At 58.1% G+C, this 15,971-nt stretch overlaps 1 long non-coding RNA gene across 2 annotated transcripts; it reads left to right on the forward strand.

Moving 5' to 3' along the window:
* The first annotated feature begins 791 nt into the window (after positions 1 to 791).
* LOC104653450 (uncharacterized) lies at positions 792 to 12,938 on the forward strand. 2 transcript variants are annotated; one of them, XR_005577140.2, is made up of 5 exons: positions 792 to 2,313; positions 2,964 to 3,645; positions 3,943 to 4,027; positions 11,773 to 11,882; positions 12,856 to 12,938. It is a non-coding gene; the product is annotated as an uncharacterized LOC104653450 (long non-coding RNA). The 2 variants fall into 2 exon arrangements; XR_012516476.1 differs by lacking the exons at positions 11,773 to 11,882; positions 12,856 to 12,938 and adding an exon at positions 8,149 to 9,049 and having other exon boundaries at positions 794 to 2,313.
* The last annotated feature ends 3,033 nt before the right edge of the window (positions 12,939 to 15,971 follow it).

Genomic DNA, 15,971 nt, shown 5'->3' on the forward strand with positions numbered 1-15,971 from the left:
ACAAGAAAGACACCGAGATCTTTGTCCCCTGCCATGTGGCAGCATCCACGTGGTGAGGCAGCACTGTCAACAGACCTCAGGTGCCAGAGCACAGGTGGAGGGAAGGCCAGAGAGGCCCGGCAGGACCCACATCGCCGCTCAGTGGCTGCCGGGGCCGTGGGGGTTCTGGGGCTCTGGGAGCTGCGCTGTTACGGACCCATCACAGTTGTCTCTGACCAGGTCGGGGGAAGCCTCCAGTGTTGGGAACCTCGTTGGCAGGAAATAGGTCTGCCACGGAACCTGCAAACCTCCCAAATGCACAGATACCCCTCAGGGTGTAGGTACCCCCGGAAAAGCACAGGAATGTCACAGATAAGTCTACGCCTTCCCTTCCCACCCATGACCGTGCCTCACGAGCAGAACAAGAGAGATTTCCAGAGCACCGGCCTTTTCTTGGGGTGGGCTTGCCAATTTCTCCAAGGGCCAGTTGTGGGGTGGGTCTTTGAGGGGCTGGATTCTATTTTTTAAGAACTATTTAGATTTACAGCAAAACTGGGAGGAAGGCACAGAGCTCCCAAATACTGCAAGGGCCAGGTCTCAGGGGTCCCTGGCACCCAAGTCTCTGGTGAGGGTCTAGCCTCTGAAGGGCAGGTCTGGACAGTGACCAGCAGCTGGAACCTGCACCCCTTTCTCATCCGTAGTTTGAACAAGGGACAAATTCCCCCATATCACAAGCCCGTGTGGAAACTTCAAAACCTGTGGAGAATACGGCGGGGGTCTGCAGCCCGGCCCTCCCCGGAGCCCTCTGCCACACACCCTTAGACCCACTGCCACTGACGCATCCCCTTGGGGCCCCTTCTCAAAGCCCTGGGTGGTGTGTAAGGTATCCTGTGGCTTGGCTGGCACTATGTTTATTTTTTGACTCTCCCACCACAATTAGGCCGCTGTGGGACCCGCCTTCTGCTCACCCCCTGCCCCCCGTGCATAGCACCCTGGAACCCATGTGATCAATGTTGGCTGAATGACGACTGAATATTGAAACGGAAAACACTGTGTTCCAGACCCTGAGTTGGAAGCCTAGCCCTGGCCCTTGGTTTTTCTGTGACCTGGTGCGCATTGCGTAACCTCTCAGAATGGGAAGAACACCGCCAGGGTACACAGAGTCCCAGTGTGTCCCCAGCGCTCCTGCTCACCCATGGACCTGAGGAACGAAAGGACTTCATAGGAGGTCTCCACACCCACGCCACTCCCAAAGAGAGGGGTCACAGCCAACGCCTGTTTATTTCTCTTCTGTGCGCCCTCGGGAGAGGCTGAGGGCTGTTGGCACAAGTGGATTGTGGGACCCGAAATAATCAAATTGCAGAAGGCGAGACGGGGGGAGAGAGAGGGAGGGTAATTGAATATCGGTGCGGAAGCTATTCTCAAGTCAGCCATTTCGTGCTTCTTTCTCCTGTTTATGTTTTCTAAGAGATCTCCAAAATAAAATAGTTCTATTATTTTATGACGCGTAGATATACGTTATAGTGATAACGTATAACAGCTCCTGCAACGATGCTTAAGGAACGGCCGCTCCGAGCCACGCCATCCAGACCAGAGGGCCATGGGGCAGCTGAGCCTGCAGTCCCTCTCCCCCGCTCCTCCGCCTTTAGAAGGTCCTTTTCAGACTCGCAGGCACTGGCACGCGCCCCCCTTTCATCACGAGTAGGTGCCACACGCTTCTCATCCCCAAGTCTGGTCACTGCAGATGCAGAATAAAAAAACGAGCCTATCACCGAGCAAACCCAAGTAAGGCAGCGCAAAAGGCAGTCACCGTGGTGAGGGGCCAGGCGGCGATTCCAGCCAGACGGATGAGCGCACGTCACGGGCTCCGGGTGACGAAGAAAGGGCACAGAAAGGTCCCACTGTGAAGGGAGAGAGCGTGGGGCAGGGGCCGGAGCGAGCGTGGAGACCCGGGTTCCAACTCTCTCTCCTCGTCCTGCCAGGGACTGGGCCAGGAGACTTCGGCCCTTGACCCCTCGGCTTCCAGGCCTGTGAAACGGGGCATCGGGAGTGTGCTGACAGCCCAGGGCTCCCCTGAGAGCTTTGAGAATGTGCCTGGAAGGTTCTAGCAGAAGGCAAAGACTCTAAGAACATTAGCGGCGTCCCCGTTTGCGAATGAGGCACAGTCCTGCGGTTCTCAAACGACCACTTTTCAGTGAGGACAACACGGGTGGTGACGGCGCTGTGAATCAAGAACCCATGGAGGCCTCCCTGGGAAAGGGACAGGTGGCGGTGGCACGGCCCATGTGGAAGCATGGCCACCCAGGCCACCCAGACTCAGGCAGGAGGGGCCAGGTGGGTTCCAGGGCTCCCAATCCTTGCTGAACCGTAGACCTGGGGAGATTCTAAAACATTTCTGCCCAGACCCCACCCCAGACACTGGAATTTCAGTGGCCTGAGTGTAGCCTGGGCAGGGGATGGTTAGAACCAGCCCCATGTGTCCGGCTGGGCTGAGAACTGCTGTCCCGGAAAGCCTGTCACCTGTGCCCTGCAGGGCACCCTCCAATGCTCCCCTCTGTACCCACCTGAAGGGGCCTTACGGCTGCAAACCACCCCAAGAGGGTCAGCCACACCCGGCCCAGCCCAGCACAGCCACCTTGCTGGGGTCTGCCCAAGCCCCAGAGCCCTGCAGCCATCTGTGGGGAGCTGCTGACCACCCTGAGCCAAGGAAGCCTCTGCCCTGGAGAGAGGCTATGAAAGACCAGTGTCTGGCAGTGCTCTGCCCGGCCCCAGAGCCTGGGGCAGAAGGGAAAGTCAGGCCCGCCGACCCTGTTCCTCTAAAACTTCAATACTTCCTTCATTGTAGATATCTTGCATTCATTTTGCATTAACTGTGGTTATTTAAAACACTGCATTAAAACGTCACTTTCTACCTCTCTCTCTCCTCGAACTGGCCCCACTCTGGACTCTCTGTGGGATGTTCCTGCCACGCCGGCCCTCTCCAGCCCTCCAGACTCTGCTGGCTGCAAGCCTTACACGGGTGGCCCACCAGGCCCTGGAGCAGGTGACCTCCCTGCGAGCTCCTCCTGTCCCCAGAGTGCCTGATGTCACCAAGGACACATCAGAATGGTTGAACGCTAGGTGGCTCCACTCCCAAGGGGCATTTTGGAAATTCAGGAAGGGCTGTTTTGAGTTGTCACGATGACCTTCAGTGAATGCACAGTCCAGCCCTTCAGGCAGCACTGACCCTGGTGAGGCCAGACCTTCAGGTCAGTGACGAGGCTGCTTACAATTACCTGAGCTGGAACCTGGGAAAGCATGCCCTGGAGATCTCTGCTGCACAGTTAATCCTCACTGACTTTTCCCGGAAGCATCTCCTATGTCTGCTGAGGCAGGACACGTCCCTGCGTTTGGAACTTCATCACCTAGGGGAGTCACGTCAAAGGCATGTGTGCAGCTGCTGGAGGCTGGAACGCCAGGCCTGGCCTGTCCGCCTCGGCCACGGGGGCTGGCGGGGCCATGTGATGGCCCGGGTGTGCCTTGGGGGGCTTCTGGGCTTCCCTGGAGCCAGAGCCAGGCCCTTACATCTTGAAAAACAGACTATTTTATCATATGATGTCCCTTTCATTCCTCTGCCATGTATCAGTCAGGCCATGATACTGACTCTTTGGCAAAATTGCGTGTGAGGTGAGTTATGTCAGCTGTGGTTTTCATTTCGGATGGTACAGGAAGCGCCCCTGGCCTGGGGGGGGGGAAGGATGAGGGGTCAAGTCAGTGACCCAGGATGCCCCTCACGCGGGAACCTTACGAAATGCTGGTGCCCAGGCCGCACCCCAGGACACTGCTGTACGTGGTCTGGGAGCAGCCTGGATTGGGCTGGGGGCATTCTCCAGGGCAGGTGAGGTGAAGAGTCCCTGGGCCGGATGCGTTCAGTCCCGTCGGGGAGGTTACCTGGCCTTTCTCAGCCTCTGTTTTTCTCATCAGTGAAATGGGAACGAGATTCCAGATGTGGACACCGGGAACGGCTGTCTTCATCCTCCCGCCAGTTCTGACCTGAAGGTCATTGGAGGTGAGAGCCTGCCCTCCTCAGGAGCCTACCCCAGGCTCCCCATTCCCTCCGTCATGGGGGAAAGGAATTCAGTTACAGGTGGCCAGTCTAATTTGGCCAATAGAATGATTAACCACTAGGAAAATAGGGCCCCAGTGTAAGCAGCCGTGTGCTGTGAGGGCCTCGACAAAGGCCCGCGATCCTCGGGGAGGAGAGGACCCAGAGGCTGTTTCACCCGCAGGGAATTCCTGCAGATGGCAGCCGGGTGTCCGCGGGGAGAGGCTGGAGCCGATCTGCAGGGAAGGAGGGAGCCGGCCCTCCTCCGCTCAGGAGCAGTCCTGGAATCTCTGAGCTGCTGTGCGGGAGGAAGTGGGAGTCGCGGTGCTGACTTAGCCATCAGCCTCTGAGGGCATCTGGCTGGGATCGGGGAGAGAGCCGCAGGGTTGACCGGCTCTGAAGTCCCACTCCTCACCCTCGTTCCCCCTCCCCCACACGGCTTCCTCTTTTTGGTGTTGGCTTGTTTGTGAGTTTGGTAACACCTCCCCAGGTGTTACATGAGTGGGAGCAAGGCTCCTCGGACAGAGTCCTGCCTTTCGGCCCAAAGACGCCTCCCAGTCCCCCCTCGAGGCCCGCCCCGCTGGCCACTCTCCCCCAAGCCAGGCAAGTGCTGGGGAGGCTCCCACTTTTGCCCACGGGCAGCCAGGCCTGGAAGAGAAGACCCCCACCCTAAAACCCTTCCTGAACTCCAGGCCCGGCGAGGGACGAAGGGATGGATGGCGTGAGGTCCTCTCCCGGCTGTCACAGTGAGCGTGGAGCCGCCTCCGCTTTCTTAGCAGTGCCCGGCTGGGCCCGTTCCCGGCTGCCTTCTGTGTCTCGTGCAAAGAAAGAACCCTTTCCAACGTTTTATTTACAAACTGAACATTACGTTCAGGAAAACACCGCTTTTTCATCCACAGCTCTGAGAGTTTTGACCAATGCATGTGGTCATGTAACCATGACCGTAATCAAGATACAGCACACGCCAGCCCCCCAAGGAGCCCCACACCCCGGCAACGGCAGCCCGAGCTCTGCGCCGACCGCAGAACCCGAGGGAGCGCAGCCCTCTGAGCTGGTGCCGGCGGGGCAGCTCCGTGATGTGCGCCTTTTTGTCACCAAGTAGTATTCCATGGCAGGGCAGGCCACAGCCTGTTTACCCAGCTCCAGCTGAGGGACATCTGGGTTGTTTCCTGTTTTTGCTTAGTCACGTTCTAAAAATTGGTTTTGCATCCCACAGCCACCAGCTCGGGAACAAAGCCCCTTACAAATGAGCCACTGCGGGCTGACATCCAGGCGATCCTGGAGATCCCGGGGGTGAGGCTCAGGGACCCCCAGGCACCGGCATGTTCTCAACCCCAGGCCAATTGGCCCCGAGCTCCTGCCCAAAGCTGGCAGGCTGGGGGCTGCTATGAGGCCCAGCTGCAGCCAACTCCCTAAACCCTGGGCCATGTATAAGTGGGTGACAGAGGCCTGGGGTCCTGAGAATGCCCAAGGAGGGCCGCTGTCTCTCTGAGCCCTCCAGCCCTGGAGCCTCCTCACCTCCCCATGTGGGTGGCATGTAAGGGCCGCCCCTGCCTTGCCCCAGCCCCTCCAGGGGAAGGAGAATGCAATGACAGAGTTCCCAGCCAGGGATGAGCTGAGCCCACCCCAGCACAGGGCCCGGGTGGGACTCAGAGAGACTATCACGGGCAGCATGCCCCTGTTTCTCAGCCTGTCAGCCATGGCCCGAGAGTCCCTTTGTTCCCGAGGGAGGGGACGGCTGGGCTCAGGGGTGGCTGTGTGGGTGGGGGCGCCTGGCCGGCTGGCTGTCTTTGCCTCTCCACCACCCGCCAGCGAGGAGATCACTCAGGCCCTGATACGATCGCTGCGGGACAAGCGGAAATTGGAGTGTCCCGGATGCTTGATCGAGGCAGCTTTCGAGCTGCGACCGCAGGGACATTAGAAGCCAATGTAATGGCCTCATTCAGCTCCCCTCGCAGCCCCGTGACCTTGGACAGCCTGAGAGACTGTGTGCCGTTTTGATGAAAAACCAGGAGTTAGGGCAGTGAGGGAGGCTGGCACGAGGGCAGGGTAGCCGGGCTGTGCTGCTGTCCGTCCGTCAGCCCTCACTGGCTTGCAGGTCACCTGCCCTCCGCCTTGGGCCATCCATCCATGCTGGCTCCCTGACAGCAGAGCCTAAGGACCCCAAAGGGACAAAGAAATCCCCTCCCAGGCAATCCTGGGTGCAGCCCGTGAGGAGGAGGCTGGGACCTCAGTGGGGGAGGGGAGGGGCTCTCACGGAACAGAGGTTCCCCACCTGAGCTCCCACTGGGGCCTCCAGTAGCTCAGCCACCTCCGACTCCCCCGGTGGCATCTGAGGGTGTCAGTGGAGCGCTGCTGTGTGTCCATCCTCACGGCCCCTGCTGCTGGGCTGTCACTCAGCCCCTTTTCCGATGGAAACCAAAGTGGCTCACCGCAGGCCACACTACACAGGGATAGGACCACCCCTGGCGGGCAGCCCCTCTGCTACTCAGGCCCCGGGCCGTTGCTTCACACTTTCCTGTAAAGACAGCCAGGCCAGGCCAGGCCACTTCTCCCACATCCAACGTCGGGAAACCTTGTCCACCCCAAAACCCTGCTCAGCTCCTGGGGCTGGCTCTTCGGGCCTGCATCTGCCCAGGCAAAGCCCACGAGACCAGCCCTCCCCTCACTGGCTCCAGCCCCCTCCAAGCCCGTTTGACAAATCAACTCTGATGAATAGTGCCTGGGCCTCATCGGAGCATTTGGGGGCTCACAGCCCTTCTTCTCCCCAGGGCCCTGGCAGAAAGGCCAGCAGGGTCTGCAGCCTCGTGAAAGGCCCAAAGAGCGGCCACCCCCTCGCAGACACACACAAAGGCATCGAGACCTCAGGCTGACCCCGGCCTTGAACCAAGGGCTGATAGAGGTGGGGTGGGGCTGGGGGCTGCCCACCACTCTCCCAGGCTGAGAGAGGGGTCTTCCTGAGGTGCGGGCGGCATTGCCCAGCAGACTCAGGAGATGAGGGTGGGGGGAATTCAGACAGGATGGCCCTGTCACTGCTTCCCCTCCCCCAGGCCTCCCCTGGACTGAGCCTTCTCCCAGCCTGAGCCCCCTCTGTTGGGCTCCTCCCACCCACACAGTCCAGGACAAGTGGCTGGAGCCGCTGGAAACCGGGTGGGCTTCCTGCAGGAAACTGCCTGGGAAACTTGGTTCTCTTGGCTCTGCTCTGTTCTCCGCCGGCCTCTCCTCAGCCTCCCCCAGGATTCTGGAAGGAGGGTCCTCTCATTAGCCTCACCTCCTGCAGACACAGCTCAGAAGGGCCTGGGTGAAGGAGGGTCCTCTCCCTAGCCTCACCTGCTCCAGACACAGCATAGAAGGGCCTGGGTGAAGGAGGGTCCTCTCCTTAGCCTCACCTGCTCCAGACACAGCTCACCTCCCCAGGTGAATCAGACCCTCTTGTCCCAGTCTTGGGAACCTCCAGGCCAACCTTCCACTCCCTGAGCTGAGTGACCCTGACTGACTTCCTGCAGGTAGGAACAGGCAGCCCCACTGAGGTGAGGACAGGCAGCCCCACTCTGAGGTCAGGATGAGGGAAAACCAAATGCAGTGATAACAGCCGATGGGCACAGGGCTCTTCCTAGAGGACAAGCTTTTCGATGTTGTAATCCTCACAGCAACCCCGGGGGGCAGGGGTACCATGCCCTCTTTTCAGGCCAGAGCACAGAGACACAGAGATGTGAAATGACTTTCCCAAGATCACATAGCAACCCCCAACAGTGAGCTCCAGAATCCTCACCATTATCATTGCACCCAGGCCCCACCTTCTACTTTCTGGTTTTCCTGCTACTTCCTGCTCCTTTTTAGAAAGTGATGAAAAGTCCCTTTTCCGTGATGGGAATACTGAGGCATGAAGGGTTAAATTGGCACCCTGCCTGGCCTGGTCTACCACTACTCACATCCCATGTCCCTCTTTATCCCCTCAGGGGACCCTCACTCAGCACCACAGATGCCATCACTTCTACCAGAAGGCTTGGATGGTTCAATCCCTGCCCCAAAGATGATGAGCCCTAGAACCCTTATCTGTGTATCCTCATCGTTCTTGTTCCCAGCGTGTCGCACAGCAAACTGCATGAAGTAGATGCCCCAAAATGCTGACCTACCAGGACACTCCTGGAGTTGCAGAGAGACCACCCTCCAGTTGAGCCAGAGACCGGGTTCTCCTCTGCTGGCCCAAGGAGGGAGGAGAGGGGGCCAGGAGGTGAGGGAATTCCCTTTACCACATGCTCCCCAGGGCCTGGCTGAGCTGGCTGCTCTGTCTACACCTCCCCTCATAACCAATGGTGAGTCAGATGGTCTCCCCTGGTTACAGATTAGGAAAATGAGGCACAAACAGGTGAAATTACTAGGGTGTGAGTACTTGGGAACAAGAGGGAGCCCTGGGTCTTGACACCACCCCACACTGGCTCTCGTGATACCTGACACATAGTAGGTGCTCAGCAAAGCACCTATGACTTTCTGTCATAGGACAGAAAGCCCCTGAAGACTATTCCAGCTGCAAACACTGCCCCTCACCCATCCCAGAGGGCATGTTCTTAGCCAGTCCACAAGGGCACCCGCCACCCTTGCCCTATGTATTCAGAGTTGTTCAAAGCCCTGTGGGGTTTTTAATCATCCCCCACGTCCACACAGGCATGATTTATAAAGTGGGTCTTAAACGCCACTACCTCCAATCAGCAGATTAACGCAGGGTCTTGGCAGCATAAAATGGGATGTGCGTTTGGTCCTGAATGGGTTGCCCTTGACCATCCCTGCCATGGTGCCAACAGCAATGACAGAGACATGTCATCCCCTTTGAGGGCTTGGGGGCAGCCACACCCTTGCCAGGCCAGAGGCCAGTGGAGTTGTGGCTTCTAAGGGCCCTGGAAGGACAATGACATTGTGGCCCACAGTGGCTGTGCCATGTGGCCTCATCCACAACCCCAGCCAGGTGGACTTGGGGTGTGAAGCCAGTGAGGGCAGGATTTCAAGGCTTGGGTGAAGCCCTCGGTGGCGGGGGGGTGGGAGGAGCAAGCCCAGGATCAGGGAGGGAGGGAGGGAGGGAGGGAGGGCGGGGGAGACTTACACCCTCCCTGTTCTGACCCCAACCCTCCTTCCCACTCCAGGATGGTGCCAGTGGCAGCCCACCTCCCAGCCCTGAGCAGCCGTCCCCGCTCTCTTGAGGCCTTCCCATGGTCTAGTACCTGCCTTCTGTTTCCACAGCAGCTAAAAGGCCAGGGAGGAGTTAGAGCTGGAGGCCAGACTCTGCTGATGGGCACCTCTGGGCCTCAGTTTCTCCATCTGTAAAATGGGTGCCTATGTCAGGAGGATGTGATGTGTTTTCAGTGGGGCACAATAGGTAAGACAGTGGTGCAGAGCTCAGGAAACGCCCCTGCTCCAGAGCCAACCCCATCCTCCTCGCCATGGTTCTCACCAGCCTCCCTGCCACCCAGAGCTCCCCTTAGTTACCCACAGGTCCTGGGCCCCCCACCTCTTGGCATGAGCCCCCTGAGCTCTCCCGAGGAGAAGGGGGAGCCCCTGGCTCCCAGTTCCACCACCCAACCTCTCTCCATCCACCAACCCAAGTCTCAGTCCCCAGCTCCCTGCAGCTTTGGAGGCCACTGAGTGCCGGCTCTGGCTCGCTTCTGCTCGTCCACAGCACCCCTCAAGCCTAGCCCTGCCAAGTGCAGGCAGCCCCAGCCCCAGCATCCCCAGCGAGGGAGGCCTCCATGGAGCCTCGGCCTAGTTGGCCACACACCATCCACATGGTTGGGTTGGTTTGTGGCAGAAAGGCTGATGGGCCAGAACTCAGGGGGGACTGGAAATCTCCACCGAGCAGAACAAACTGGCTCCGATGTGGCCAGGAGAGCTCCCCTGGGGGCCCCTCTCGGGGGTAGAGACCCTGCCACACTGGTGTGGGAGGTCCGGGGCCCGAGGAACACACCCAGTTGCTGCAGACCTCTGAGCTCTTTGACCTGCTTGTACCGCGACATGTGCCAAGAGTTCCCTTGCTAAATAATTTCCCAAACAGCTTTCTAGAAGAGAGTTGGCAGAGAGAGTTCTGGCAGTGTCTGAAGGAGACAAAGGAAAGCAGAGACTCGGCGTTGGCCGGGGCTGCTGTGACCCTGGGGAGCATTCTGGCCCCTGAAGGATGATTGCAACGTGCTCACGGGCGACGCAATGAGGACACTGGGAGGCACTGAGGCGCAGTTTCCAAATCCCCCGGGATGCTCATTCCAGCTGCCAGGGAGCCTCTGCGGTGGGGGCTGCAGCTGGGGCGACCCAGGGGACTGCGGCCCATCAGCAGCAGGGCCATGGTCACCGCAGACAGCGTGGAACCCCCGCCACCAGCCTCCGTTCCCCAGGCCTCTCAGAGGCGAAGTCTGTACTAGGGACTCACAAGCCCCCCTGCCAGCCTGGGCCCTCTGGGTGACAAGATCTCCCACTGACCCTCCAGCAGTAAGTCTGATGGGCAGTTCTGCACCTGAGCCCACGCGGCGGCCCCCCTCCAAGGGTGTAAATGTCCTTGATCTTATGCAGTCCTGGTGATGGCAGTCAGCATCTGGAGATGTGGCTGGCTTCCTTCAGTGTCTCTAAGAATTGGCCCCTCTGCTAGTCCTCAGCTGGCTCCCTGGAGTTGGGCTGGCCTTGCTCTAGGGTTAGGGTGAGGGTGAGGGTTAAGGTTAGGGCTGGGGGACCCAGGTCCTAGCAAGCAACACATGTTCACTGGAACTTGCTTGAGGGCAGGAGAGACTAGAACCTCCTGAAGAAAGTCTGGTGTGGGGTGATCCACTGTCTTGTTACCAACAGGGCCCAGGCTGGCAGGGGGGCTTGTGAGTCCCTGGTACAGACCTCACCTCTGAGAGGCCCAGGGAACAGAGGCTGGTGTCTGGCATGGGGCAATTCACTGCCGGCAGCTCAGGGGCACCCAGAGCTGGCCACCGTTTCGTCCATGGGCACGCGGGATCCTTATCACCTAGGCCCACCGGTGCATGCCTTTCCCAGCACACATCGGGTGGGGGTCTTTCCTGCCTCTGTGCCCAGCCCCCACCTCCCAGACTACTGCTTAAAGCACTCAGTGGCAGCAGGCTCTGGCCAGCATTTGAAATAGGACCTCCTCCCAGGCTCTGGGCTCTGGACCTCCTCCTGGGTTCTCCTCCCAGGTCACTGGCCAGGGGCACAGTCACCAGGGGACAGGCAGTGATCGGTGCACCCTCCTCCAACAGTCCTCAGCCCTGAGCACCCCACCGTACAGGGCCATGAGCCCTGACACCTTGGGCCTGAGCCTGAGTCAGATTCCTTCTCCTCAAAACCCATGCCGGGGGGCCCCCTCCTGGAGCAGGGACTAGTAGAAATTCCCTATGGCCACCACACAGGCTTGACTAAGCCCCCAGCCCCATAAGCCAGAGCCACCGCTCCTCCTTAAGGCAGCGTTCTGGGCAGTCCCGTCTCCCCAGCCTCCCAAGCAGGTGGGCCTCAGATCAGGGCTGGGGACACCCAGTCTCCCAAGCACGTGGGCCTCAGCTCAGGGCCGGGGACAGGGACGTTTCCCCTGTAGGCTCCTGGGGCCCAGGACCCAACCCTCATGGTGCATCCTTCACACCCCAGCTCAGAAAGTTCTCTCCCAGGGAATGCCTGCCCCACCCAGCCTCGGGAGCTCTTGCCCACGCTGCGGCTCCACATTGCTCTTCCCACAGCCTGAAAGTACCGGCCCGTGGACAGAGGCTGCTTGCTACTTCTCACACCCCACACTGTCCTCCTCTCCTGTGCTGGTGACAGCGCCACCCCCCGACCCATCAACTCTCAGGTAAGCCACACCCAGTGTGACAGGGTTCCCAGGAGGGTGTCACGGGGTTGGCAGAGCCAGATGGGAAATGGGGGCTATTTAAGGAATGGGAAGACAGGGGAGGTCAGGTTTCCGGCATGGACGTGCTGCTGGGAGAGGCCTGGCAGTTGTCCGATTCAGCCTGTAAGCTGTTGATGCTGAGGTGGTGAGTGGGTGGACAGATATCTGGACGGCAGGGCAGAGGTCAGAGCTGGAGAGATGCCGCGGGGCTCTCGCCATAGGAATGGCGTTTAAAGGGACTGGACTGTCAGCTGGGATTATAGGCATGGTGCCTCATGCCTATAATCCTAGCAGTTTGGGAGGCCCAGGTGGGTGGATCACCTGAGGTCAGGAACTTGAGACCAGCCTGGCCAACATGGCGAAACCCAGTATCTACTAAAAATACAAAAATTAGCCGGGCATGGTGCCTGTAATCCCAGCTACTCAGGAGACTGAGGCAGGAGAATCGCTTAAAACGGTGAGGCAGAGGTTGCAGTGAGCTGAGATTGCGACATTGCACTCCAGCCTGGGTGACAGAGCAAGTCTTTGTCTCAAAATAAATCAATAATTATAAATAAGTAAATAAAATCAAGGGACTGGACTTGGGGATCCTGGGAGAGGGTATAGATGGGGCTTACCCCAGGCCATCCCAGGTGGGGAAAAGGCAAAACAGCCACGGAAAGAGACTGAGAAGGTTCGGCCCATGATGAAGTGGGAGGACTGGTGGGGAGGACTAGTGGGGAGGACTAGTGGGGAGGACTAGTGGGGAGAGCAGCTGGGGAGGGCAGGAGGGGAGGGCAGGAGGGGAGAGCAGGTGGGGAGGATGGGTGGGGAGGACAGCAGGGCGGGGTCTCCCAGAAGGCACGAGGAGAAAGCTGTACAGTGCTGCTGGAGGATGGAATGGGTTTGAGAACACAGGTCGCTGGAGACCTTGGTGACACTTCTTTTATGCCAGATTTGAGGAAGAGGAAGAGGCATCTATGAGGGGAGATGGCTGCAGGTGAGGAGGGGCTGGAGGGTGATGGGGGTTGGAGGGTGATGCAGTTTGGAGGGTGATGCGGGTTGGAGGGTGATGCGGGTTGGAGGGTGATGGGGGTTGGAGGGTGATGGGGGTTGGCGGGTGATGGGGGTTGGAGGGCGATGGGGGTTGGAGGGTGATGAGTGTTGGAGGGTGATGTGGGTTGGCGGGGCCGGCTTGGCTGGGGGTTGCTTGAAATGAGCCCCACACAGGGAAGCTGACACGGCAGGTGAGAACTGCCCAAAGCCATCTTGACCCCAAACTTAGATCCCCTTGGCTTCATTTGTATTCTTATCCCCACCCCCAACCCCTCTTCATGCTGCAGCCAGAGGAGGCTGGGGTTCAGGGAAGATGGAGCTTCAGCTCCCCAGGAAAATCCCGACTCCCTCTCCGGCTCGGGAGGCCCAAGCTCTGGCCATGCCCCTTCTCAAGCCCCTGAAAGAAGCCCTGCGTCAGCCTCAGGCACCAGGTCAGCCTTCATGTGCTCACTGCTCAGCCTCATTCCCCACGGTCCCCCTCTCAGAGGCCTCAGCTGTGTGTCCAGCCTGGCTCAGGGTGGGCACTTAGACACGACCTCCCACCCTCCCCTTCCTCCCTGCTCTGGTGGTCCGGCTTCTTCTTGAATGCCTCCTGTGATGGGATGCTCAGCACCACTCAAGCTAGCAGGTCCCCACTTCGGTTTTTCCCCTGGCATGAGTTCAGGGCAGGAGCAGGGAGCTGGGGCCCACTGCAGTGCAGGGGGCTCTCCCCAGCTGAGGGGATGTCAACAATCCATTGCCTCCTGGGAGATCTGGGCACACGTGCAGCGTCTGTGCACAGGCAGGAAGGTAGCGGCCTCCACTGACCAAGCCCTCAGACGACTCATCAGCTGTGACACACACCTTTTCATTTGGACCCATTAGGGTGGCCTGGTGGAAACAAAGCATCTATCACGCCCCAGGAAAGTGTCACACAGGTATTCCCAAATTCTCCTTCTCCAAAGCCCTCAGAGGCCTGACGGCCATTCATACCCATCAACCAGGAGAAAAATAATGTCATTTCCATAACGCACACCCTCTCCGAGAGGCGCTATAAATATGTAGAGATGACATCGCCACAGCCTGGCTTGTGTGAGTGATGTCATCTTGGGGGGTTGCCTAGCAACCCCGACAACGTTTGGGAGGCTCTAATTCTTGAGTGGGATAAAGTCACATTTATGCCGTTCAGTTAATCAGCTTCCTGGCAACTCCGCCAGGATGATCTCATTTTATTCATGATTATTTTATGTGAAATGCACTTTTAGCTCTAAGAGAACACAAAGATTTAATTCAAAACTCGCTATTGCTTTGCGTTTCCAGGGTGTCGTTAACACGGCGTCCATGCAAATAACCATGGTAACACATGGATAATTAGTATATATGGCACACGGTATTAATACAGAACCAGGACGGGCTCCCAATCAGCGACGATTACCGCATGTTATTACTGGAGTAATTACCTGCAGTAACACACAAATTGAACTAAATGGTCAATTGAAGTAAAGTGAATGGCTTTTTATTCTAGTCCCTAAATAATGTGTCTGCTTGGCTGAGTAGTTAAAGGTAAATAAAACTCTTAAATTGACGCCCTTTCCCCACCGCCCCTCCCCGGGTGGAGAACTGGGCTTCATGGCTCTTGCAGTCTGGTAACCAGACAGTTACTCCTGGAAGCATCTGCCTCTCCTCCAGCCGCCCATCTTGACAGCAGGCACCCCCATCAAGCGTCCCTGCAGAGCTCTGGCCCTTATTAAAAATTCCCAAGCCCTGTGTGCCGTCTTACTCATCCCCCCAGGGAAGAGGGCACAGAACTTTCCAGATCGAAGATGAAGAGCAAAAGGCAACGGCCTGCCTCCCAGGGATGTTTTCTTGCCCCTCTGGTAGGTGGGACAGCAAAGAATCACTGGCTTCCTGTTACAGGATGGAAGCCGGGAGGAGAGGTCAAAAGTCACTTCTGCCTTATTAGCAGAGCGTTTCTAAAATTCCATAAACTTAGAAGATCTTCAAACAGGAAGTCACACTGGACCTCTCAGAGAAACTGGGCACGTTCCAAATTTGAGCTCCTTGGCTCCCTTCAGAGAGGGACAAGGAGAAGGAAGGGCAGGCAGGCAACCCTCGAACTGGCTCAGAGGAGACCTGTGCAGCCAGATGCCCCGCGATGGGACAGGGGACAGAGTCAGTCTTATCCCGGCCCTTCCCCAGTGACAGAAGCAGTGTTTGGATGGAAGCAGGCCTGGGGAGGTGGGAGAGAAACGTCAAGTCCTTCTTTCGGCTGTGGGGTGGGTCCGACCCCCACCATCCTGGATGATGGGCCAGGGTGCCCACATGGGCATCGAATGCCAGGAAAGCAAGCACAGGATGCAGAGGAGTATAAAGGGGGCCTGGCTTCTCGGGGCTTCTCTGAGGGAGACAAAATTAAGCTGAAACTGGAAGGGTGAGGGAGGTTGCAGGGAAGGAGGACAGAGGAGGACAGTCACAGTCAGAGAAAGGCCAGCAAAAAGCCCTGTGCCCGAGAGAGGCCACTCCACTAAACCACCATCTTGGAATGCTACATGTGCAGAAATGCCTAAGTACAGAAATCTGAGGAGTAAAGAAAAACGTGGCTTAAAAACCCATCGCCTCGTCTGCATTCCAACGTGGCAGGGGCAGAATTCATTGCAGGGCAAGCTGCTTTGTTGATCGGAAACTCTCTCAAAGACCCTTCCTTGTCAAGGGGAGACCACCTGTCTACTCTGGATTGGAGAGGCTGAGACGACCAAAGAGAGCAAATTGCATTTCAAACAAAGGGGATTTGTAATCAAAACACTGGCAGAGGCACACCTGCTCACACCCGCTGCCCCAGAGCAAGGCAGCCATCAATGCAACAGAAACAAGGGGGTCCACAACACATGCCTGGGCTGAAAACAAGACAAGCCTCTCTCGAATCAGAAACAGAAGGAGCAGGGTGAGCAACCAGGTCAGGAGTGGTACGATCTGGGCACTTAGCACTCCCAAAGGGCAGTAGGGAATGGAGGCCAGCTCGGGTCAGGATACAGGCTT

The sequence above is a fragment of the Saimiri boliviensis genome, chromosome 2 (assembly GCF_048565385.1).
Source record: "Saimiri boliviensis isolate mSaiBol1 chromosome 2, mSaiBol1.pri, whole genome shotgun sequence".
Classification (NCBI taxonomy): Eukaryota; Metazoa; Chordata; class Mammalia; order Primates; family Cebidae; genus Saimiri; species Saimiri boliviensis.